We start from the raw sequence: 24,963 nt of genomic DNA on the forward strand, positions 1-24,963 counted from the left end.
GTGCAGGTATATGGTCTTAATGTACTTTATCCATGTCTTGGGCCTAGGAAAAACTAATTTTGGTAATGAGATTAGAGGCAGATGAAAAGCCTCTAGGTTCTCTGACAGATCTCCTTTTGGTTTTGTTTCCTTCCCAAAATGCCTTGTAATTTTCTGCAGTGAAACAGAATTATATCAGGTATTATGACATTTACACAATGTGATGTACTTAACTATTTCTCCACCTAAAAATGTACTCACAGTTTTGTAGGTGTATAAGGTTAGATACTGGTGCTGGATATTCACAGGTACTGCATGCTGTACATGTACAGAATGTACAGATGATGCTGGCTTTGCACTTTGCCTGGATTCTGGAGGACCACTGGCTTCCCCTCTTTAACACATTTCAAGAAGGATCAAACTATGGCTTGAAAGATAAATATTTCCTGACACATTATCAGTCCAGCGTGCAGTAGATTTCTGGCCACCGTTGTCTGAAGGCTCTCAAGGCATGCATATAGAGAGCAGGTTATAGGCTTTGTGGGTTGTTCTTATCATTAGTGTCACCAGGTATCCCTGAAGATACATGGAAGTGACATGATACCACGTGACAGGACACATGAGTTGGTGGAAATCCAGCTATTGATCACTAACAGGTCCATAGCTGGGAACTCAATAGAAAGCCTCACTGAGGAGACAGCCCAGAAGTGTTCCCCCAGGAATGTCTCTAGGGTGCACTTCAGCAGAAAGGTGAGGAGGCAGTGCTTTTTCAGGGCAGAATGCACCCCAGCCACACCTTGTGCCTTCTCCAGCTCATTGTGCCAGATTATTCAAGCAAGCAAAATGTCCCAGTGGAGGGGGAGCAGTGCCATGGAAACTCTTCCGTGTCCTGGAGATTTCCAACTGTTTCCAGCAAATATTGCCACTCTTACAATCCTGGTACAGAGGCTACAGTGAAACACAGCCTTTGTTTTTGTACATGGAAACCCCACACTTTAAACTACGCGGGCTGAAAAAAAAAATCAGAAAAAAATCAATAGGAGTTAAAGGATACTTCTGTGAGTAAAGGAAAAAAATGAGTCCTCAAGAAATCAATCTGGGTTGAAGATTGGAATACAAATATGAAGAATGAAGATGTAACATTGTAGGTATTTTTTTGATCATTAGTGCATTTTGACATATGTGATGATAGAGGAAAAAATATTTTTTTTTTCTAAAGCAAGGGTGCACTCACAGTTCAGTTGGATTATGAGTCGGGAATTCTGAAATCTGAAGTGGCAAATGGTGGTTGCTGATGCTTTTCTTTAGGGGCCTGACTGCATCCACTTTCATCTAGTTTTGCTTCTGCCTGAATCCTGCGTGTCCCTGCTTTATTTCCATGTCTCTACTGCACCTAGCATGCCTGTTATTAACATGCAGTACTAATACTGTAGACTTAATTTTCAGAAGGGCAGCAGAAAACCAGAAGCAGCTGCCTTTGGCTTCTACTGGAATTCAGCACCACTGAAATGGAGCCCTAATGTTTTTCAGTTGGAAAACCAGATTCCCTTATATAAAACAATGCTTTGCATTTACATTTAAAGAACTTCTCATCTATGTAGGTTTTAAAAAGCTGTGTACATGCTATGTTCACACAGGAATCTGGCAGCCATTTCTAGGGAGAAAGCAACAAGATCTGTAGTGAACATTGGAATTATTTTTTATTTAGAGATTACATAACTGACAAAATGGAAACCATCCCCCTGCTTCACTGTAGACCAGAACTTTCTCTTCCCAGATGGAGTATGACCTTTAATTGTGTCAGTTCCACCCCATATCCTTAGAAAACAAGGGCAGCTGCTTCACACATGAAGGGAAACAGCAACTGAAGCAGCCATGTTGATCAAGGATAGATCAGGACTAAGGTAACCTACAATAGTACACAAAGTAGAACCCATCCGTCAATCAGGTCTGTGAGTCTCCAGACAAAAATAATTGGTCTTAAACGCCACAAATTGAATTAGCCCCCATCTACCTCTGTCCCTTGAGCAGCCTTCATCATGGCAATACTGATGCATCCAGAAAAGCTGCTTGCCATGGTTAACCCATGGGGGATCAAGCAGAGATTGATGCTCAGAGTGCAAAGCAGGACAAAGAGTGGATCTGCTTGGTCAGCAGTGGCTGCTCCAGCATGAAGAGGCAGACAAAAAGAATGGGCAGATGGGGAGCTAATGGTGCCCTCAGGCTCAGACTTCTGGAGGAGGTGTTGCTATGTAGGAGTCATGTCCCTGTTACTCAGAGCAAAGACAAGGAAACTAGAAGCACACCAAGTATTCAGCCCCAGGTTCATTAATCAGTACTCCCATACATGTCTTATTAATAATTGTCTCAAAAAACTCTGATACATCTTCTGCTCCTCCATATTTCACTCCTTTTGTTCCAGCCACTCTCCCAAACATTCGGATTTTTTTTCTCTTTCCTCGTTTCTTTAATGTCTTCATGGTGCTGAGGGGGTGGGTAGGTGGGAGGTGCTGAGACTCCTATGAAGCAGCTGTGACTGATCTCCGAGGATGTGTGAGAGCTGGGAAAAAGCAAGGCATGATTTTTGCTGTATGCTGAAATGCTTTCTCCACCAACCTGAAGAAGGACCTGAGAAGTGGTGAAAAGGTATAGAGTTGTCAGCCTTGGAACAAAAGTGTTTGCACATTTGGGAAGTAACTGGACAGTGTCTGTATCTTCTGATGAGCTGAGACAGTTCCATTGCCCACAACTTGCCTGCCATAAATCAGCAAGTCCTCTGCTCCAAAATAAGCATTCAGTGTTTGCTCTGCTATTCCTTGAAGTTCAGGGCTCTTGGTCAGAGGAGAAACTTCAGGGCAGTGGTTGGCATAGTGTCACTGAAGTAAAGTTATAATTTCTTTAGGCAAACTTGTCTCTGACCACAGTCACACACTGAAATACATTTTAAAAATATGAATTCACTTTGACTCTGTTTATGTTAAATTTCTGTGAACAGTCAAGCAATTTACTTTTATTGACAAGAAAATCTGTAAAAAGTCAATGTCAAAGATACATATGTGTGCATTTAAGTAAACTAGTTTTAAGTTCTCATGCATAAGCATTCAGTTTTGAAGTGCTTACACATTCCCCCAGTCAAAGGAATGGAAACAATACAATGTGATTCATCTGACCTAACCCAGACAGCTGCAGTGCAGGCTCTCCTCCTGGCTGCTATTTCCATGCCAGCAAAAGCAGAGGGTAGATGCCTCAGATGATTGTATTTTTGTTGTGAGCTGGTAATTCAGCTCTTCTTGTTCATGACTCAGACGCTAGAAAAGCACAAGCTGCCTCAAAGAGTCAAATGTGAGAAGTGTAGGAGTCCACTAAGTCTGATGCTCACTAAACAGCTGCCTGTCAATGGTATGTATTAAATTTAGCCTTTTATTTGTCTATTTAATTATGAATAGATTGATAGGGAGCAATTTATGTACTATGCTGAATATGAAATCTCCCCCCTCCTCATCTGATTCAAAATTGTAAAAGAACTGTTGACAAGTTCCGTACAAGTAGTAGTATATTAAGAAAAAATGATGAAAAATATGTTGACATTTGGTGTCATTTTAACATTTAACATTTGGTGTTCTCATTTAACACGGGGGATGCACAATGTCATCACTGAAATAACAGCTTCAAGTAATACCTGTGTAACACTCCTGTATGAATTTTTCTATGAACATCTCAAAAAAACATACAATGGCCTCATTAAAATTAAAAAACAAATCAAAACACCACTAGAAACCAATATCTAGATCACTTAAGGATATGCCAAACTGCTGGCAAAGCTGCTGCCAAACATGAAGATGTCTAAATTCCCTTCAGGTCTATACTTTTGCCAGCACATCTCCACATGGTCTTAAAGGTCAGCTGCAGAAGAGGTAAAGCTTGGCTGTATTAGATAGCATAGCATGTAACCTGGTAAGTTTCAAGAAGAAAATCATCATGATATGAGGAGGTTTCCTCTGAGCACCCCTCAGATTTCTGGGATGCAACAGAAATCCATGCCCAGGATTAGGGTAGGTTATGTGTGTGCCTATCCCATCGCCTCCTGTGTTGGTGATCCCACCTGGCAGCACAGATTGCTTCATTGCTCCCTGTCCATGATAGTTCTTGCCATCTCTCTTGTCTTTTCTCCATCTTCATCCAGAGCAGGGAGTTTCTGCCAAGAACTTGGGAGAAAAGGTAACCTAGGGCCAGATATTTGGTATTTTCAAGGGGTGCATTTTGGCTGAGGTGTGGATTTGGAACAAAATGCCAATCACAGTTCAATGCTCCTCAAATCATATAATTAATCGTCTCTGGTAGCAAGACCAGTTTTCTGTCTGAAGTGTGTTTTAAAGCAAAGATTACCCTTTTGAAAAAAAAAAATATTTTGAAGAAGAAAAGTGGTGAAGTTTTTTTAAATTTTATTTTTATTTTAAAACCATAAATCAAACCCAGATGGGTTAATGAACTTGCAAATACAGGGGTTTTCAGCTTGTTACTGAACCTCCCCACCCTTTGGCATATTTCAGGAGAAACCTGAGTGCATCCCGATGTGCCCATTGTGGGGAATGGACATTTTGCAAGACAGGCTGGGGGGCTCCTCCACAGTGGGGGACCAGACAGTGGTGGTGGGTGGGTGGCTGGGTGTGCAAGAAGAGCTTTTGGTGGCCCCTGTGAGGGCGGTAGCCATGGACATCTGCTCCACACGTTTTATTTATTTCTTGTTCAGAATGGCAGTGTGAGTGGCATGGTAAATCTCACACATTTTCCCAATCTGCACCCCAACCAGGTAGGATTGACAGCTGGAGAAAACTGTATATTCTGAGTGCTAAATAGGTTATCCACCATCCATACGAAAGAAAAGCAGTGAGCTTTACAACCGTGCCTTCCAGCCGTGCCCTTGTTTTTGACTTTGCCACTGGCAAAACTGAGTGCCTGACCCCTGCTAACGTGCGGTGCCTTTAATAAGGAGAGGGAGGGAAGTAATTTTATACTCAGTGTGTGAGTGATTCATGTTCTCAAAGGGGATAAAAATGTTATTAGAAAATTCTCCTGCCAAATGTGTGGCAAACGAAACCAATTTATTAATGCTGTGAAGCCAATGTGTGAAATTGGGATAAAAGGTGAGGTGGGGTCTCACCCCTGTGCTTACTGTGGCAGAACAGTGCTGCAAGACAAAGAACTCTTGTCCTCAGACAAAGGATGCTGGTGTTGTGACTGCAAGCACTAGCAGCAAACAAACAAAACATTTTCTTCAGTTCAGATGAACTTCAAAGTGTTGGGGTGAGAGATGCTGAGTTTGAAAGAGAAGACCTTGATCACAAGCCATCAAACTGCTTATTCAAAACTGTAAAATATTGTCAGAACACCTCTGAAAATGCTCTTATTGTCTCTGTAGTTCAAGGCTTCCTCTTAATTTAGGGTTATTATTTATTTTATTATGTGTTAAGCAGTCTCAGCATGCTCTTTGTTGAGCAAGATGCAAAACAAAATCAATCCAAAGCCCATGAATACCCCCAATTCGAAGCAAAGTCCACACAAGTAAGGCATGGGTTTGGAGTCAAGCAAAAAGCTCAGACATAGCCCATGCCTTTATACTGATATATTTTACATCAAATAGTGGTGAAATTGACCATATGTTCATGAAGTACTTATGAAGCAGGTGCTGTAGAATTGACAAAAGCAAGGTGAAAGAAGTTTATGTTGAAGTGACTCCTGAAAGGTCAAGAGTCCTCTACTCGGTGCCCTTAAACTGTCGAAGTCTGGGACTCTTTCTGTATTCCCCTAATTTTTGCTGTCTCTGCCAATGCCCTGTTTGATGTAACTGAACAGGATTGAAACAGCTGGAAGGAAGTATAAGCAGAATAATCTACATCCTTTTACCTCATATGCAAATAGCGTCATCTCTGTGTTTTCAGCACCTGGAAAACATCAGCATCTGGACAAAGGACAGTCAGGCAGAGCCTGTCTGGACAGAAGAAATCTGCTGGGTAATTTCTGCCCTGAAATACTCTTCTCCAGAACAGAATGTACTTGTTCATCTAATGGTGTCTTACTTCAGATTATCATGTAAGTAGGCATGCTCCGTTCTTCTGGATTCCTTTCTCCTCCTGAACAGTCCCCAGCACATACATGCTAACCAATCAATTTCTTAGCTTCAGGTATCTAGAAATATGGGTCTTGTTCAGTCAGATTTCCATTTCACTGTGGCAATCATCATCTCCAAGGTGGTTTGCTGCATTATTTTATACTCAGAAATAAGACTAAGGATTGTTCTGATCCATTTCTGGAGATCTGTAACCCAGACACTAGCTCAGTTAGGCCATCCAAGCCCAGTCTTTCTGCCCACCTTTCATTCAAGAAAACACTTACCATATGGTCCTTAGACCCTGGCAGCAGGGCAGAGGAGGTGATGGGAAGTCAAACTTCAAACAAAAGTATTCAGTGTGTATAAAATTCAGTTGGTATAGTCAAGCATGCTCACGGTATGGGTGGCTGCCTCAGTCTTGTCATTTACATCATGGACTTGGCCTCTAAGTAAAGGTGTGCAGATTTAACTGTTCTCAAAACTATGAGGATTTTTTTGTTTTGAAGGCTTTTTTTTTCAGTATAGTTTCTATTAATGAATCTTTTAATTTTTTTAGATATGGGATTTCTTCAAGCTTCCCTGCAACTGAACAGCTTTTCTGCCAGCCATTAAATCAGCAAATTAAGTCCACAAGATCATAACTTTTTCTTTTTTTTTTTCTACAGCAGGGACAAATTAATTAGTTTCTGACATAATATTAATATTTTATTACCCTAAGTGGCAAAACACAGTAGCTCAGACAGAGCTGAGTGGTCCAGAATGCAAATTAATTGTTTGGGCTAGTATAAAGTACCCAGTCATCTATCAGGCCAGATCTAGCTTTGTTTATGGCTGGAGTCAAAAGGTGAAGTTTGCAGAATCAGTATTCCAGTCCCAGTCCCTTCTATTGTCAGATTACAGCATTCAGCTTTCTTGCCAGTATACACAAGTCCTTTTAAGAGTGAGGTAATTGCAGCTGACTGTCATGCCATAGTATTCTGAAGTACAGTCCAAGGTCTCTTAACACATAAAACATGAAGAAATTAAACCTACCACTGACTGGCAGAAACAAAGACTCAAACTCCTTATATGCCTCAAAGTTTCTAGCTTCATGAGAGGGTCCTGTGTTAGATTCTTAATCCATGCCCCAGTATTTTTACCTTCACAAATGGCCGTTGTTGTTGCAAGTTCCTGGTTCCTGTGTCTTTGTGGGTGAGCTTCTACATACTGCCCATTTTAGGAACACCTTTAAGACTCAAAGCTTAATTCCAGCATTTTTCTACCCTTATAGAAGTGACCTGAGAGGAACCAGGCTGTGGTCTCACTCAGTTGCTACAGTCAAGGAAAAAGCTTAGGTGTTTATTGCACTTTGAAATACATTCAAGTATCCACTTGCCTGGAGTAAGAATGTACTTAGTATTTGCTTGATCAGATGTTGCTACCTAGATGTTTCTGTCTTACTGAGGGCTTCCTCAGTTACTTTGCAGACAATACTGAGTTAGGTGGGAGTGTTGATCTGCTCGAGGGTAGGAAGGCTCTGCAGAGGCACCTGGGCAGGCTGGACCAGTGGGCCAAGGTCAGTAAAATGAAGTTTAACACGGCCAAGTGCCGGGTCCTGTACTTTGGTCACAACAACCCCATGCAATACAATAGGCTTGGGGAGATGTGGCTGTAAAGCTGCCTGGCAGAAAAGGACCTGGGGGTGCTGACAGACAGCTGGCTGAATACAGGCCAGCAGTGTGCTCAGGTGGCCAAGAAAGCCAACAGCATCCTGGCCTGTGTCAGGAACAGTGTGGCCATCAGGAGAAGGGAAGTGATTGTCCCCCTGTACTCAGCACTGGTGAGGCCACAGCTCAAGTACTGTGCTCAGTTCTGGGCTCCTCACTACAAGAAAGACCTTGAGGTTCTGGAGTGAGTTCAGAGAAGGGCAACCAAGCTGGTGAAGGGTCTGGGGAACAAGTCCTGTGAGGAGATGCTGAGGGAACTGGGTATGCTTAGTTTGGAGAAGAGGAGGCTGAGAGGAGGCCTGGTTGCTCTCTGCACCTACCTGAAAGGAGGTTGTAGGGAGGTGGGTGTTCGCCTCTTCTCTCAAGTGAAAAGTTATAGGACTAGAGGAAATGGCCTAAAATTGCACCAGAGGAAGTTTAGACGAAGTATGAGGAAGAATTTATTAACTGAGAGAACAGTTAGGCATTGGAATGGGCTGCCCAGTGAGGAGGTGGAATCACCATTCCTGGGGATATTTAAAAACTGTAGATGAGGCACTTCAGGACATGCTTTAGTTGGTGATACAGATATTGACATATATGTATTTCACTGGGGCGGAATACTGACAGTTAGACACGGTGATCTAACAGGTCTTACCAACTGCGACAATTCTGTGATTCTATGTATTTTTTAGGCCCTTCAACATTATCTCAGTACAACCATGGACTTTCTTAGATGGGCTTTCAGATCAGGAACAATCTATTGGCCACCAAGGCAAAGGGTACCTGTGCTTAGATTTAGATCAAACGGATACCTGTAACAGCATCTCAGAAGATGAAGGAGATGAATGGACCATTTCCTACAATCTGTTAACCATATTCCCACCTTCTTTTTCTTTCCCCCTATCTCAATAACATGAAAATATCATTACAATCCACTCAGACATCAAGAAGGCCAGGAACTCATCCCTGTTGGTAAGGAAAGAGAAGTCTTCTCCACGGGGTCATTGGAGAGCATTGTGTTGTTTCATGAGACCTTAGTGTTTACAGGTTCATGCTTTTTCTGTAAATGCATTCCCTTAACAGATGCTGTTGTTTTCTCTGTTCCGGTTTGCAGACCTGTTGTCTGAATTGGCTAATTCCCAGCTAAAGCCTATCTTGGGGTCAATGATTTCAGAAGAATATAGTAAACACAATAGAAGACAACTTCTTCGATTCTGGAATTAAGGGAATACGGTTGACACATTGTGGTAGTTTAACTTTGGTATCTAATGACACCAAAGAACTGAAGCTCTTCCTCTAATGAGCTTCTGGAGTGTCTTCCTGAATGGATTCTAGGGGGTCAGTGAAAAGCTAAGTTTACTTTGCAGTCTTCCCATCAAGAGGAGCACTGATAAAGGCTCTCCTCAACAGCTGGTGGTTGTCACATAGACTCTCTGGAATTAACATCTCTGAAATATTGTCACTTGTGTCAGATACAGTCAAAATGGGCTAACCTGTTAAAGCAACATTTTGAGCAGAAAGAGTATAGAAAGGAAATTTGAAGCAACTAATATAACAGTCTTCCATTTTCCCCTTTGAGAGCTCACATGTCCTCATAAGCCTAATTTACCCTCTGAACAGCAAAACACCCAACAATCTTTCCTGCCATAGTTTGATAATTTTGTATATTGCATGAAGACTTAAGAAGGAAAGTGATGGAAAGGACAATTAACCACCTGCACTGTGTGTCAAAACTCTGGAGCTTTGCTGTCTTCCCTGGAATTGCTCTACGTTTCCACTGGTAAGAGCAGATCAAAACATAGCCTCATTTGTGCTGTAATTTACTCCTTTGGAGATGTATAAGAATTTCGTTTTCATATTACAATACTTAATTGGGAGTTGTCTATTAATATATTATATTATTATGAACATTATTTTCATATGGTCTAAGTGTTAGTGGGCAGAGTCATGTCTCAATGTAATTTTTTATTTCCTGGAATCCCAGATCTTTGAACATCTCAGACACAGTGCTTTAGTGACTAGTAGTCCAGATCTGACCTGTAACAACTTCCTGGGATTGCTTTATCGTATAAACTGTGATTTATATCAGTGTAGCATATCAAAGCACTTGTTTCTCTCTGCAGCTATATGCCAGCAGTGCTCTTCACAGTGTGCCAGAACTGTATTTGGTCTTGGATGTTAATGTTTTCATGACAGGACTGTGATTTTTGCTGGGGTTAGTTTGCATTCATATGTATAGGCATATGTATATTTATTGATACACATGCCCTCTTGTGCACGCTCCACTTTCCTGTGAATCTATTAGATTCTAATCTTTGAATCATAGAATAGTTTGGGTTGGAAGAGACCTCTGATCATCTAGTCCAATACCCCTGCAATGAGCAGGGACATCTTCAACTAGATCAGGTTGCTCAGAGATCTGTCCAACCTGGCTTTGAATGTTTTCATGGACAGGACTTCTATCACCTCTCTGGGAAATCTGTTCCAGTGTTTCACTCCCGTCATTGTAGGAAATGTCTTCCTAATATCTAGTCCAAATCTACCCTTTTTTAACTTTAAAACCATTACCCATTGTCCTATCACTAATTTGTCACCATCTTTCTTGTAGGACTCCTTTAAGTACTGAAAGGCAACAATAAAGTCTCCCTAGAGCCTTCTCATCTGCAGGCTGAACAACCCCAAAAACTCTCATCCTCTTTTCATAGGAGAGGTGTTCCTGTCCTCTCATCACTTTTGTGGCCCTCCTCTGGAGTCACTCCAACAACTCCATGGCCTTTCTGTGCTGAGGACTCCAGACCTGGACAGTGTAGTCCAGGTCAGGTCTTAGCAGAGTAGATCTGCTTACCAGCCTTGATTTGCTGGCGATGCTTCTTCTGATGCATTCTAAGATACATCTGGCTTTCTGGGCTGTGAGTGCATATTGGAAGCTCGTGTCCAGGTCTGCATCCACTATTCTCAAGTCCTTCTCCTCAAGGCTGTTCTCAATCCCTTAATCGCTCAGACCATATTGATTCCAGAGGCTGCCCTGACCTGTGTGCAGGACCTTGCACTTGGCCTTGTTCAGCCTAATTTGTTTCACCTGGGCCCACTTCTGGAGCTTTAAAAAAAAAAAAAAAAAAAGCAGAGCCCCCGTGTTGTGATACCACCAGGTTTGATGCCATGACTTTTATCTTGTGCAAGTACCAAAATTACTGAACTCTTCAGAAAGAAGTTGTGGCCATAGGCTGGCACTTTCTGTTGAAGTAAGCCTGCCACCTACACCACATTCAGTGTGGGAGTGTTCATTGCATGAGCTGCTTTCTGCATGTAGCAGTAACTCTGCACCCCTTTACACATACACCTGTAAACGCAAAGAAAGATATTTTCTTCTGTCACAGATTACTCTGAGCATCGTGCTTATCTGTGGGAAATCTAGTACTTTTACCTCACCAACTTGATGTTTCAAAGAACTGAGCCTTTTTTTGTGTACTGTCTCAGCAAGTCTGTTTGACCCTGCAAGGGCTGAGTGACAGCAAGACAGACAGGCAAGGCTCACTCCAGAGTCCAGTGATTGCCACACAAGTCCATGGTGACAGAGCAGGTGCAAATCAAGCCAGGAGGTCAAGTCAGTGAATTGGGCTCAGAATTAATATGGTACCAGGCCAGGCATAGGCAGGGGCCAAAGGTGAAGTACTAAGTCTCAATGCAGTTCCTGAGCAAAGGTGGAGGCTGCTGATGAGGCACCTTACAACTCTTTCCACAGCATTTGATTCAAGTTATATAGCTGTGCCATTGTAGAGCTGGTCATGATCCAGGAGGCAAAGCTCCTTGAATGGGGAGGGAAGAGGTTGCAGAGGATGCTGATGCACTCAGGACAGGTGCTGGTAGCCATTGGAACACCACCCTTATTCAGCATCCAAGGATACCTCATGGATTCCTGTTCTTATCTAGTCTTCCTGTATCTGAGAGACAACAGATAAACCTACATCCTCCTTCTCTTTCATGTACTTCAGGAAAGCTTTTCTTCAATATCATATTTCAGAAAGCTTGAGAAGAACAAGTGACCTTTTTGCTATTGCATGGTCTCCTTGTAGACCTCTACCTGCCTAGTGTTCCTGGTTGGGAGGTAACATTTACCTTTATCACAGTCATGATTTTTATATATGTTCTAAATAATAATATAATTCAGAAGCTAGTGTTGTGAGGTACTACCTGAAATAGTTTTTCTATACCACATAGCTGTTCATGTTGTTCATGTTACCATATTTCATTTTCTGCATTCAGCTTTTTAGTGAATGGCAAGAGCCATCACAGTTCTCATGCCTTCAATATCTGAAGAAATATTTCATCAACACAATGTATGCCCTCAATGAAAATACAGATTTTTAAACATGTCCCTGTATCATATGAGGGATGGTAAGTTTTAGCACATCCACACCCTGTGGATCCAACCCTTCTGCCTTTGAAAGACTTTCCAGACTTACAGAACATTTTTCCATATTGACTCAAAATGTTACAGCTTTTTTTTTTTTTTTTTTTTTGAGTCTATTCTGGGCTGCTCGTGTGTGTGGAAAACATTCACCAGACTTCCTGCTAGTTCCAGGCTACTGTTCCCAAAAGAAGGCCATCTCAGGCAGTGAGGATTAAGCAGCATTGTAAGTAGCTGTCTGGAACAGAGATAAGACAGGAAAATGGGACAGATTTGATAAATGTCCCCTAGTCTTACCTTTCATTTAAATGTTAAGTAGTCTATTTACCCAAACAAAAGGCAACTTTGAATGGAAGATAGTCAATAATATTTTCTTTGTGTGTGAATTTTGGAAAGGGGATGTTTAACTTTGCACACAATAAAAAAAATAAGGTGTGTCCCTATATTCAGTTTACAGACCAGGTCAGGAATGTCCAGTCATTCAGCACAGCAAGTCTGCTCCTTTGCACTTCTTCTGTCTCTGTGTGAGGTGCTGGGTAGCATGACTCCCTGAGAATCTGGCTGTAAGCAGGGGTCTTGCTTGTCATGCTCTGCCAGGCAGGAGAGTCTATAAGCACTTTATAATGAGACACTAAAGTGGAGTGAGAGTTCAGAGTGTATTTACTGAAACTCTTTATTCTCCCATCCCACAAACTGTCCTAAATTTTCTTTGAATTTTGAAGGCCTTCTTCAAAATGTTAATAATAAAAAATAATTTAAAAAATAATAAAACCCTCCCAACAACTTTCAGATTCCTCTAAATATAAGATGCATCTTCCTGAATTTGTAGATCATCTGTAATAATGAGAAATCATAGGATATGGGTGCTTAGTTCATATTGGTGGGAGGTGCTAGACTCCAGTAATAATATTTAAGTATTACAGTGGTTATCACCACCAAGAAAGAATATCCTGTCAGTGAGCTACACTGGCTGCGAGTTCCTGATTGAGAGATAAAGGTCAAAGTTGGAGATGTAGTAAATATGTGCCATTACAATAAAGAGAATTTCAAGAGTATGTGTAGGGATTAATTCACTTAAATTTTGGGAAACAGATCTTTAAGGCATTCTCTTAGTAGCTGAGTATTGCCAAGGGCTTGCAATGAAGTATTGCAATGAAGGCTATCTGCTCCCTAAGGAACGGGGAGCTGGCAGCCTAGGACAGTAACATGCCTGTCAGGGCAATGGCTTTACCAGGCAAGGTCTTGTTCCACTACATCCAAATGGGATGAGCAGAGCAGTCCAGGGCCAGGTTCAACCAGGAGTCTAAATCACTGGGCAAGATTGTGATGAAGCAAGTACAAAGCCAAGCCAGGAAATCAATCCACAAGTCAAGGTTTGCTGAGGGTAACAAGAGTCAGAGTCCAGTGATTTTGAGAAAGATCTGTAGTGACCAGACAAGTCTGTGGCTAATGTCCAAAGCTGTGGGGTTCAAGATCAGGCACAAGGAAGGCTGTGTCTGCTCTGGAGATCAGCAATCCTACAACGAAGCTCAAACAAGGGCAGAAGTCAGCCCAGGGCTGACCTTTCAGGGAGCTCCTGTGCCCCTGGGCAGGGTGGTTGGGAGAGGTCAGGAAAGGTATGGCCTTTTGGTGCAGCCAGGGCCCTGACAGCTATTGAACTGCAAATACTGTAGGAATAGTTAGAAAATTGTCTCATCGTTTTGATGACCGTTTTCTCCATACAAAATGCTCTGTAAGGATGTTTCCTATATGCATGAATCCTGCTTGAACTAGCCCATGTGAAAGAAAGCATTTTCTATCAGGAAGTAGATTTTTCTGTCTAAGTTGATCAATGTGTAGAGCCAATGTCAGCCTTAGAGCTTGCAGAAGCTCACAGGGGCACTTTTCCTGCAAAATTCAACCAGTTTCCAGGGAAGACAAGCTGTGTGTCTTCATCAAGTTTTTTCTTAGGCTATTGGTCTCATTTTGTGTTAAAGGAAGTCAGGAGCATGGTGTCTTCTCTTAATAGAAATCAGAAAACAGAAAATATGCTTTCAGTTTGGGGCAGTAATAGGTTAGGTTGAAAGAAACACTCAGCTGACTTGTTCTGCAAATAAGAGAAATATAGCTTCACCTTCCCTGGAAGACCTGTAGGCTATGTGATTCAACTTCATTGTGCATAGCTCTCCTTAAAATCCCTGTGCTGCTTGATCCATACTTACAGTACTTATCTCCTGTATTCCCAGTGAGAACTCAGGCCAGAAAGCTCTTGAGTCCAGTAGCTTCATGTGGCACTTTCTGATTAAGAATTCATTACAGCAGGCACCAAGTGTCTGATCATTTATTTGAAGTGGGATCTGATAAACAGGAGAAATGAAAAGGAAAAAATCTTGTCTCTTCATTTCCTTCCTTCACAATCAGAAGAGATTTTTAGAATAGCAGTAGGTAACACAGTACCATTCTCTTGTCTCATAGCTAAAGTGGCTTCAATGGTTGGTTGGAAGTGTCATTAGTTTTCTGGTTAAAAAGGCTCTAAGCAAATGCAGAGTTTTCATACAACCGGCAGCATGGCATTTTGAGAGAAGTTCAAGTAATTGGGCTTTACATGGGTAAAAATCAAATCCACTGTTCTGATCAGGAAAAGCTGCATGCATCAAAGAGTCCTTTGCACCATTAGATTAATATAATTACAGTTTCTAGTGGCTTCAGTCTCTCCTAGCACTGGACTATATGGTGTTAGAGCTGATATTCCTCAACTGAGTGGAAGGAAAGAATGCAAGGTAATAGGAATAACATATGTTGCTGTCTTGATAGGATGCTGAGCATTGTAAATCAGTGTGGACTTCAGCCAGAAACAATCTTCAGCTCCTGCTGAGTGTGTCAGCAGCATAAGAGTTCCCCAAGTTTATGTTCCTTTGCACAAAACTTGTGCAAATTTGAGACCTTCCTCTCTACGCCAATAAATTCTAGAATAGAGAGATCTTGATTCTCCATTCCTGAAACTGATGGTTTCAGTTTCTAGGGAACTGGCTTTTTTTCTCTATATTTCCCCCTTAAAATGTCTCTAGTTGAATGAAACACTGTGTTGGCAGAAGTAATAGAACATCAATCGTAGAATCTCAGTGTTTTTCCAGCCAGTGCCTATCTGAGCTGAATGTGAGATAGTAGCACAGTGTCTTCAGATGAATTTCATCATCCTACACTAAGGTTAAATAGGGTTTTTGGAGGGCAGTTTCTTTATGCTTTTGCTCCTGTTTTGATTCTCTGAGTGAAATTCCAGGGTCCCCAGCTGGAATGTCAAAAGAAGTGGAAATCCTTAGGTGGTGAAAGGTATTGTATCTGTAGTTGTTTAAAAGTCAAATGAATAAACACAATTTCCATGACAAACATAACCCATAATCAGTGAATAACATGACTGGGTGGAATGTAAACAATTTATTTTTATCTGCATGTAGTGGAGCATTCAAGTAGGGTTCTGTATCTAGGAATAACCCATGCTGGGACCTCTCCTATACTCCTCTTTACCTGTTAGATTTCTTCCTTTCAGGTTCACATCCAATTTCCCTCTCTCCTGTGTAAATTATGCGACCTGCAGAGTTCATGTTGAGCTGTCACACAAATGATATTCCTTAGATAGCAGGAAACACAACCAAATTATACAGTCTGAAAAGAACCTGGCTACACCTATTAAATCCCATGGTTAGTGCTGTGAAGTAGCGGAGAATTCTCAAAGCTGTGAAGTTCTGCATGAGGATGACACAGTGTACTCTGACCCTGATGGAATGAAGTGAGGTTTTTTCACCTGTTTGGAGTTAATGAGAAGCTATACACTAGTAGAATAAAGAAAGTAGGTAGCCCTGGTGTTATGAAGCCTATCTCTTAGGAAGCAGTAACTCAGAAAGGAAAGTCCAGCCTGTGGTGAATGACTGAGTGTGACCTTTTGGTGCAGTGCTATGGCTGAGTGAGCCCAGTGAGTGATGGCTGGGTAAACACAAGGTGTATAAACAGACAACACTGAATAAAGATCATATTTCCTCTGCATACAGTGCTGATAATACGTATATATGGCACTAGCTGTGTGCCCGGTTCTGCTGTCTACACTTCATAAAGGTGATGAAAAAATGACAAGGGGTTAGAAGCAATTACAAGTGTGACCGACCAGAAAGTGAATCTTTGTAGTGAAAGATCAACTGAGGTGGGAGTTAAATGAAAGCTCAGTGATGGTCTGGAGGTAACTATACGGACAGAAGAAATTAATTGCTGTTGATTAAACAGCTCAGACCTCTACCTGTCTACCAAGATATGGCAACTTTATACATTTCAAAACAGCCAAATTCATGTTGAAACTCAAGTTCAGACACTCACGGTAAAGATAAAGAGTTGCTGAAAAAAAACACCTCATCAGCAAATGCAGTGTATTCCTGCTTACTTGAAATGACTGAGTAAATTCTCATTGTGGCTGGCTGTTTGCCTGTCAGATGTCCTCCAGCTCAGCAAGACGTTTGGGAGATTTTGACAGGATTTTTCTGCCTTGTATTGCACTGGAAAACAAGATAACCTCCCAGTTTTCTCCTTTAGCCATAAAATATCTGTGCCTACCTGCTCCTCTGCTTCTTTGGCATGTGGGATTGCTTATTCTCCTTTGTGGTGGGCTTTGAACACAATCCTGAAAGCTGAGATAGTTTTCTACTCAGAATCTACAGTAAGAGTAAGTTAAAGTCGCGAGGATAATTTTTCAAATTCTTCCCATAAACAAAGAAGCTTGCCTGTGCTTATTTCAGTTTTGTTCTTATATGAAAATAACATGCTTGGAAAATAACTGGGATCTTGCTGTGGCTGCTGCTTGTGTCTTCACCTCACTCCTCAAGTTTTTTCGGGACAACTGCAGCAGTTGTGTTGGTGCTGAGTGGCTAGGAAAATAATGATCTGGAACTCAGCAACATATTGTGTGAGAGCAATGAATGTGTTGCCAAGAGTATGTATAAAATAAATTACTGCCACAATCCATTTAGAAATCCTCACTTTCCTTAGCTATGGTGTCTCCTTGGACAGCTCAGGCATAGCTGGCAGAGTGGAAGTTTTGGCAGGGACCAAGTGTACCTGAGCAGGAGACCGTGACTTGGCATATGGCTGGGGGAGGATGAGAAAGGGAATCAGAAGGGACTGCCTGAAAGGCTGAGACCAGATTTTGCTCTGTTGTGGTGTGGAGCCAGGCTAATTTTTCTGAGATGCAGCTGAGAACAGCTGGATGAGGAGAGCAAGACCAAGGTGAGAAAGAAGCAAGATGGAGACACATAATAGCATGGGTTAAAAGGTCAAAATTGGAAGGAAAAGAAGGAGTGTTCATTTATTTCCAGGTTGTGGGTCAAAAAGCTCAGAATCATGAATTCTTTTTATTCACTTACCTGTGAATAATACTGTGAGAGAGCTTAGTCTCTATATATGTAGGATTAAAGGAGCTGAAAATCTAATTTAGAGCTGTGTTGGTTGAAAAAATCTCTTATCATATTCATGAGCTATACACATGCCACTTGTGTGCCATATTTTTTGTGGTTCTACTTTTTCGTCATGAATATGAGACTTTTAAAGAAACAGTGTCATATGGCTGTCTAGTTGAAGGTAGAACCATAGTGTGCATCCATAGAAAAGCCTAACTACTTGATTAGTTTATTTCTGACTTCAGATTATCTACAACTGCAATGGCTAATATTGTTTTTATAACTTCATTTTTCTGTTTGTTGAATAGTATGGTTCATTTTTATTCTTCAATAAAGCTTTTTTTCAAAGCTTGTATCTGAGCCCACTGGTACTGCATATTGGCCTCTGCTGAAATCTTCAGTCTTCCTTCATTTTCTTAAATGCTTCTATCATTCCCTTCCTATGGCTTCCCTGAATCCCAGCTGTCTAAACCAGCACATGCCGAATTCTGCTGCCCATCTGTTCATCTACAGAGAGAAGCATGACCACATCCCCACAGCTTCAACCAATTTCATTCACTTCCTGCTGACTTTGGATTCCAGATAAAGTTGTTTTTTTTTTTTTAAACCTTCCCCTAATCTGTCCACTTACTGATGTTAATGGTTGTGCTTTCATTTAGAAGGAGGGTTTATCAGAATTGCACTGTATTGGCTATATTGCCCTCCTAAAAATGATGGTGTGAGTAAGTTTGTGACTTGAGACCATGGGAAAGCCATGCATTTCTTTGTTCCCATTATGCTTTCAGTGCCAGCTGTCTCCACATTCCAGCTGTCACTGGGTTTCTCCAGGAAGTTCTTGTATCAAGAATTTGTGTTTATATATTGCTATGCTAGCAGTAGCATCAATATGATGCTACCAAGTCATCAATATGGCCCTGTTATGCTGGATATTATATGAACACATGAAAATACAGTCTCTTTCCCAAATTGCTTACAATATGCTAGCACCATGCAACTCCTACCCCTGCAGCAAGCAGTTCTCTTCTCATTTTATTCCCTGGTATGGATGCCTGCCAAATGAACATCATCTGGAGGCAATGGATCATTTTACCTAGGCCACCAAAAATGTGTTTGTTGCTAATGACTTTGGTTAACTATTCAAGCATGGCCAGGCAAAAGGAATGGTCTGGATTCAGAAGGCAGCTCCTCTCTTCCCCACACATTATTCTGTAACATAAATCCTGATCTGTGGAAATTTGGTTTATAGTCTTGTGTAAAGTGTTATGTGTTTCACAGACGAGAACAATAGTGATGGCCACATTTTCAGTCAGTGTGGTGTGGGGTTTGGATATTGTTCCTCTCTCTCTCTTTCTCTCTTCTCTTTAGGTCACTGTATTGAGTTAGGAACCGGCAAATCTCAGCAATCATCAAGTAACAAAATGATTGATCTCTGCTTTATCTGGGAGCTCCTTGAGTCCTGTGCCAAGAGTTTGTTACAGATTTAAGCTGTGCAGTTTTTAGAAAAGATAATCCCAGTGAAGTGGTAAAATTTAACTTCCTTTTTTGCACTCAAGCAATGAGTAAGCCCACCAGAATACCTGTCTGGCAGTGCACACAACTGTTGTGCTGGTCTGTAAGCCAAAGCACTTCAAGTGATGGCCAGTGAAAGCAGGACACCATTGCCTGGGAAACCAAATAAATAGAAGCACACAGCCATCCATCACTGCCATCTGGAAAAGATTGGGCTGAACGTCTTCCTGTCAGGATCTGCTACAGTATTTATTTGTATAGCTGAGCTTTGACTTTGGGGATTTCAGCAAAATATTCCTGTCAGCGACGATTCAAAGAGAAGATTTGGGTCTGATTGTCAGGCTAGTGTTAATTCCTCTGTTCAATTTTGCAAAATTACAATTGTAACTAGTAGTTGCATTTCTTCTTTAACATGTAAGGGCTGCACATATGTGGAAACAACACTTAAGAGATGATCTCATTTTGGCATTAGGTACACATGTTACCAAAGCACCGTGAACGACCATGAGTTGGTGACATGTACAGGTGTAAATGATTCATGATGGATGAGTTTGCTCCTCCAGTGTATGCCTAAACCTGACAAGAAGCACAAGTTTTTGCTTAATGCAAATAGTCTGTTGAGTTCTCCTAGCATTAGGATATAAACAAAAGCTGAAAGATGGAGTTATTTTAAGCACTAAAAATAGAAACATCTGAATGTACAATTATACAAGGAACTTGTGTATCAAATAAGTATTCCTGAGGATAAGGCTGTGCTAATTCATGTATACTACAATGCAGTAAACAAACCTCAAAATTTAATAAAGCAACACTTAAAACTGGGAGTACAGCATGAGGTGTACAAGCTATACAGAACAGAAGAGGGTAAAGAGGCAATTTCAGCTGGCTACAACTCAGCAATAGAAAATGTAGCAATTAATTCCTCTAAGTGAGGACACAAACAAATGTAAATCTGCATTTGTTGCTAACCACCAAGGCAAAAGAGAAAAATAACAAAATGTTCTCAAACCAGCAAATGCCACAAAATGCTGAGTTTAGGGGGTAGCATAAGCTTCATAAATGCAGATAACTGTAAGAAACTCCCTTTAGCCAAAGAAGGATAAAATAGTTTCCTAAACTAAATGGGAAAAATAACTTCATTGTTTAGAAGGGAGGGAGTGTAGTCAGCAAAGACAGTGTCTGGTATCTGCTTTGCCATCTGAGAGGGCTGGAGAGGATGCGAGAAGTAGGGAGTATTCTGGCACTGGAACCAAGGAGGTTCTGCTGACAGAGGACATGGAGCAAATTGTTAAAATCACTAGCCTAGTGAAGATGTAAAAGAAAGACATTAAGAAAAAAATTGAGATGATCAAATAAGATTAGGAACTGTAGGACCAAACCCTCAATCCCGTGTTCATTGTTTACTTACTTTTTACTCAAATTGGCTCCATTTGAGTTCCATGGGAATTTATAGGAGTAAACCCCCAGAAAAGTAGAATCAGGGCTCTGCAATTTTGATTCTAGCATATGAAAGAACAAGCACTAAAAAACTGGAATCCTCAGTGGAAGAGGAAGGGCAGCCATTTGTATTCATATTGTCCTTTTTCTGAATGTTCTGAATGGGCACAGTGAAGCTGACAAAAAGCTAGTTCTTCCCTTCAGTGTCATCACTTCTACACCCTCCTGCTAGTGTTAAATGTGTGGGAGCAGGGAAATCCAGAGCTTTTCCACAGATGGTCTTGCCTTCAGTGTACCCCTGAGGATTAATGTGCACTGGGAGAAGAACAATTTTCCTTCCTGGGAGAGCCATGTCCTTCCCATAGCCCTCCTAAGAAGTCACCGTGAAGGCATCCTCACAGAATTTGCCTTTCCCCAGAGCCTTCTCTTGTGGACCCGTTGTAATTACAGAACAAAGAGCTAGCATTCCTTTATGAAAAAAAAAAACCCAACCCACCACCTTTTTCAGAGAACGAGAAGCAGACAGCATATATAGCGAGGGGCTGTTCTGAAGAGGGAGACTGGAAACACAACTGCTGGGATACAACTGCAGAGAGTGTCAAAGCAGGAGTTACCTGAAACTCAAAGGGAGAGAAGTGTGGCAAAGGAAGAAGAATGAGTTAATGCTTACTCTAGATTCCTTAAAATCTGTTTTTCAAAGGGAAAGGAAAAAAAGAAGGGTGAACCATTCAGAGAGCATTAATTGTTGAACTAGGTCTCAGAATGGCCCTTGGAACAATGGCTGCCCAGAAATAGAGATTATTTCAAATAATGGCTAACTTTATATGTTAATTTTTATTTCTTGCATTATTGGTGTCATTTTCTAGACAGGAAAATGGAAATGATGTTCACTTATATTGTGGGAGGAAAGGCAGAGATCAGATTAACACATTCAGAGAAAGAACTACTAACAGCCAAGAACAGAATTTGGGAGTCTTTGCTCTTTAGCCTGCAAAGCTGAAGAAAACATATCTGAGAGTAAAAACCACTAGCAAGGAAAAAATCATGCTGCAGAAGACTTTGGTCTGGCCAAAACCAAGTACTGATGATTTGCAGGAAATTTATTTGTAGCAGCTTTATTCCAGAGAAAACTGAACCTCAGAGTACATACAGACAAGGATCTTCCTTATCTTTCAGGTCTTTGTTAAATCCATCATGCTTTCCAAGCTGAGTGACAATATGTGCTGCCACACAGTCTGCAAGAGATGAATGATCTCTTGATTGCAATGATACAGAGATGAAAAAAAAATCTAAGTGATAAACAAAGGTGAAATGATATACTTTCAGGGGTAAACTTACGTGGTATATAGTTTCTACACTATTTTACAGGAAGTGTCACGGAACTGAAAGCAGTGTCATGAGAGCAGGAGAAGAAATTTTCCCAGCAATTGGCTTGCTGTCCAGTGGAGACAAGACCTTCACACTCTGTGAAAAAAAATGTAGAAACTCCTGTCTTCACTCAAGCTTACAACAACAACAAATGAAGGCAAAGAGGAGAATGAAAACGAGAAGATATAAATAAAAATTTCTCTCAGATGCTGGAGTGTGGCTTTCTGTTGTTGTGATAATGCCCTTGGGACTTTTCTAGACCACATATGCATGCTACTAATGGTTAGATATTTAGATGGATACATGCTGCAGAGATGCTAAACAAACCACACCTGCTTTCTATATCCAGTGTCTTGCTTACTGGAGGGCTGACTCTAGATAAGTCAAACAGCATTGCTTCTGCATTCCTTGGATGTACTCCATTGGAGGAGGCAGCAGTTTTATTTTCTGCTTAGCTCTCTAGAGAAATTATAATGCACAGTTATAACTCAGTGGCTGTATTGTTAGCATATCCCTAATGACTTCAGCTTGCCTCTCTTCCTGGGCAATGATGCCTTCTTTGGCTGTGTTACTGGCATGTAGTAGCTAGCTCACAGAGTTCTGACAATCCAGAATGCATTATCAAGTCTCCCAAGTGCAGATGTCTTTTTGGTTTTATTTTCCTTTATTTTGTCTCAGAACTTGGAGAAGGGGACCACTGGCATCTTTCTAAAATCAGACTGAATTTCCACTGTGCCTTTTCACCTCAATTCATGCTGATAATTTTTACTATTTAGCTGTGTGTCTTGTGATAGATAATAATTTGGTTTAATTGTTTTGCAGCAGGCATTACATATCTCATCCTTTTCCCATAAAACTAGGTGTATTTGTATCTTAAGAGCACCAAATGTGAAAGGTGAAGACACAGGACAGTGTTAAAAACACAGTAATTTTTTATATTTAAGTACATTTTGTGACTTTTAAGAGAGTCCAACATTTTCTTGCATTTGAGTTGTGGTTTCTGATCTCTGTGATTGGCAATGCTTTAGTTTGAAGCTAAAGGAGAATTTTTGCTTTGGATTCCATAGGTGAAAAATTACACCATGATGTAGGGCTCAGATCAGTTGACTTAATCTCTTCTAATAAACTCTATTTTATTTTGTTTATATAAGCTGCGTCCAAATATACTGTATGCATTGGCCTGATGAGGGAGGGATTTATGTAATTTTAGAAAAAAAGATACACAGGAAGTCTCTGGTGAAAAGAAAGAAAGAAAGAAAGAAAGAAAGAAAGAAAGAAAGAAAGAAAGAAAAAAAAAGAAACAAAGAAAAAAAAAAACAAATTGCCTTCTTGAACAGAGGCTAGATTTTACTTTGATGAAGCCACAAAGAATTTGAGCACATATGAAGAATGTCTCATGGAAGTTTTTAGAACCCAAGTAAGACATACTTCACCCCTTAGAGCATTAAAGAAAAGCAAGCCTTGATGTCCCATTTGGTACTTTAACCGCAGTGCATCAAGTACCTTCAATTTGTGACTCTGAGATCTCTGAAGTGCCTTTTGTTCAATTGCCTCCTTGAGGCTAGGCAGTTGTCCTTATTCTGGGGCATCTTTAACTGTAGGAAGATGAAGAAGGCAGAAGATGAACAAAACCACTACAGCTTATATCATGCTACTAACAATTATTTTAAAGTGATAGAAAAGTAAGGAGGAGGCTAAGTGAAAGCAAATGTAAAGCCCATCATCAATAAAAAGAGCAAGATTGATGATAATGAATGTTGTGGCTGTCTCAGATGGCACGCAGGCTACCAGCTGGACTGTTAGCTGTGATACAAATACTTTGGGGTTTGTTCTTTTTTTTTTTTTTTAAGCATTCATGGTAACTTTTTGAAAACATTTTTTCTGATTTCTTGAGTCACACTCTATGAACTGTAAAGTCACAGTAATATGCTCCTAGGTCAGGAATTTTTTAGAGTCATGAGCAGAGCTGGTAGATATTTTTCACTTTAAAACAATTTTTTTATGAAAATGGCCTCTTTTGTGAAACCCGCTGTATTTAATGAAAAACAGAAAGCAAATACGTTCTTTGACTCTAAGTTAAGAGTAAATATCGTCCCAAGGCACTGTGAGCTCCACATGAAGGGGGAAATCAAAGAGTGGGAAAGCACACATGCTCCCTAGAGCTTCTTTCACTCAGAACCTGTCATTTCCTCCATAGGGATGCTTAATTTAAAGTGGTGCAGAATATAAATCTTGAATACAGAGGAAAATAACAGTTACATGAGGAAGATTACAGCTGCTGAATGCCTTACCGGAGAACATCAGCCAAGGGCTGAGAGCACTTGTTTTCAGATCCAGAGTACATGGCCTACCTGTCTGAAAAACCTACCTGGGTAATTATGCCTTCCATGTACTTTTCAGTTCACTGTTATTCATAGTCTTCCAGTGAGTCTGGAATATTCATGGTCTGATGTGGGTTTCCAAACACAGTGAGCTGTAGCTGAGGTATTTTTCAGTCTAAACATAATTACCTTCAATTTGTCATCATTTCCTGATGTGCTTAGTCTCTAAGAGTAATAAGTAATAAGCTTGATTCCTCTCTATCATTTAAGTATTTGTGTAGTAAATAGTTTTGGAGTCATATGCCATTGAATATCTCTGTGCTTAAACACATGTGAACTCTCAATCTAAATCCCCAACATCATGCTTTGTAAAGGGTGTCAGCCTTTCATTGTAAAAGGGATTTTGTTTATTGACTATCATGGTGCTTCATTCCTTAAGCACAAAGTGTAAAAGAGACAAATACTGTGGCTGATTGCATTTCACTGATGCACTCTCATGTCTTAATTACATCACTTGCCAAAAGGAAGGGTTACAGACAGTTCCTAGTGGGACAGAACACTGAGCAGGACCTCTGGTGACTTGGGATTTTCTAATAGGATGTGTATCCCAGCTAAAGGTCCCTTCTTAGAGGAGCAATGGACAGAGGCCATGGATCACCTGGGAATTTAGGTGGCAGATCTGACCACTGTGAAATTGTCCTATCAGCAGTGTCCTTGAAGAGAGCAC

The sequence above is a fragment of the Calypte anna genome, chromosome 1 (assembly GCF_003957555.1).
Source record: "Calypte anna isolate BGI_N300 chromosome 1, bCalAnn1_v1.p, whole genome shotgun sequence".
NCBI lineage: Eukaryota > Metazoa > Chordata > Aves > Apodiformes > Trochilidae > Calypte > Calypte anna.